Below are 2,500 nucleotides of genomic sequence, written 5' to 3' on the forward strand. Positions count from 1 at the left end.
AATGAGAAGCCCAATAGCACACACATTCAAACACACACACACCCATGAGTGAACACACACTGTTGTTAAATTAGCCAAGGTCAAATACACATGCGAAATCAGCAGATTATCAACAGCTGAAACAACCAAGCCAAATATCTGACCGAACAAACGTTCTTTCTTTCAAATCTTTCCACCTGCACACTAGAATTTCATTTGACATTTTATACAATCATATCATTGTCTTTTTTTGTCTCTTGGGTCTTAAAGCACCTGCGAAGCACACAAAAGTTTTCTCACAAAACCCTAAATCCACTGTGAGGTGTGTCATCTGAAAACATCACGAGTAAAGGTGGGTAGGTTTAGACAATTCTCAGGATATATTCAAGAAAGTCATGTTACCAAAGAAATCTGCAAATATTCCATAAAAATAAGGAAATCAAATAATTAAAATGCAACAAATAACAGCAGTGACAGTAACATAATTAATAGATGTCATTAAAAGCCTTTAAAATACTAAAAAAAATTAAAAGTAACTTGTCTGCAATAGTACAGCAGACAATAAAAGCAGGTTTATAACTAAAGTTTAGACAGATTTCTTATTTGTTTGTCTGTTTTTTTGTTGTTGTTGTTTTTATTTATGTTAAGTGAAGCCTGACAGAAGGTTAACATTAATGTGTTACAGATCTTTGGGGCATAGAAACAAAAGGCTGCTGCACAACTGTTTTTCATTTTCACATATAAAATGTGGATAACTCTAGCTCTAGATGATTTCAGACTTAAATCTGGAATATGGTGCAGGTTCGTCTATCAGACATTTAGAGTTGTAAAAATGGGGCATGCTGTACCAGAGATTTAAAAACTTACAATAAAATATTATACTTCTAATGGAAACAGCCAGTGGAGCGAAGCTGAAACTGGTCGAATTTACACTTTGTTTCTAAGTTATAAAGCTGCTGCATTTTGCACACGTTATATTTGTAGGAATTATACAAGAGTCAAAAGTGAAAGAAAAAAAAAGCATGGATTAGTTTCTTGGCATCTTGCAACAGTAGACAGGATCCTAAACATGATATATTCCTTTCATAATAGAATTCAGTGTCAGAAAAGTTAAATCAAAGTCTAAAATTGCACAAAATTGGTCTATATTACAAACTTTTCTCATAGCTTCACTACCAATTACAATTTATTTCATCTCCATTTAGTTAAAAAAAAATTCTAGAAAACAATGGACAGACAGTTTGGCAGCCTATGAAGCATAGTGACATCATCTGGTGCTACAGACATGTATAACTGTGATCTAAAGACTGTAATCCTACACAGTGGCAATGTACACAAAGAATGCAAGGCCCTGTGGCCTTCACAGACAATACCATGTTTTTTCTAGAGACATGAGCACTTACAATAATAAAATACCTCCTTCCAGTTAAATAAATAAAATGGATTATGTTAAATAGTTAAACAGATAGACCGACCAAATTCTCACACTGCCTGCAGATCATTTTACTATTATGGGTTGATATACTGTATATAATTGTTAAGTGTCTGAAGCATTGGTCTACAAATAAGCAAGAATGTACTCTGTTCTGAAGCCTAGTTCTATTTATTTGCTTGTTATCAGGTCCTTAATGGGATGCATCATAACATATTTAAATAATTACTAAACGCTTAATAAAAAATTAAAAAACATCTCTGAAGATATTTTTGGAAAATGTTGTACATGCAGACATGTCAGTTTTTTCTGTGTTTGTCTTTACATCAAACATTCTGAACATTGTTAGGATTGTACCTTTGTGTACAAGAAGACTATCTGCATGGATGTCACTGTTTCTAGCTTTTTCACAAACAGGTTACTGCAAAGATCAAATAAAGGCACCGGAGGTCCAACAGTGGATATTTTTAATTCTTACTAATTTAATATACAATTATTAGGGGTTTTTAAAAGCTAAATTTAAAAGCTTTACCATTAGCATTTACTTTTAAACACGGGTTATCCTACTTTCAGACTCTTCCTCGATAGTCCGTGCTGTGGATGTTAAAATAGAGACTGTGACATTTGTCTATGCATGATTCGTGTCTATGCATTATTAATCCTTTGTCCTTTACTCAGTAACCAGTATAAACTGTGCTAGGTAATTTTGAATACCTAAAAATGGCAACGGTGCTGTTGAGCCTGATCCACCTCCATTACCAACATAATCAGCTATTCCCTGCCCTTGAAATGTGAATGGCTGTGCTTCAGTTAGTCCACAACACAGTCCAACACATCTACATCTGCTTCGGTGGTGGTTCCACTCTTTGACATGGTAGAGGTAGACACATTTTGCATAGCAACAGAACAGGGCTGTAAAAGTATACCTACAAAGTCTTCTTTTATTGTAGTTCTTTTTTTTAATTCAATGGCAACCTCTATTTTTCTTGTAAAAAGCTTAACATTGAATCAGCCTAAGCATAGTAACTGTACACAAGCTGTTTGGGAAGTCTGTAATTACAAACAGATGACTCAGGTCTGATTGTGATG

The 2,500-nt window shown here is 34.2% G+C and overlaps 1 protein-coding gene across 6 annotated transcripts in view; it reads right to left on the bottom strand.

Moving 5' to 3' along the window:
- nhsl2 (NHS-like 2) overlaps positions 1–2,500 on the bottom strand; it is a 74,301-nt gene that overhangs the window by 34,336 nt on the left and 37,465 nt on the right. The gene's annotated exons all lie outside the window — the stretch shown is intronic.

Source organism: Silurus aristotelis (genome assembly GCF_946808225.1).
Source record: "Silurus aristotelis genome assembly, chromosome: 5".
Lineage (NCBI taxonomy): Eukaryota > Metazoa > Chordata > Actinopteri > Siluriformes > Siluridae > Silurus > Silurus aristotelis.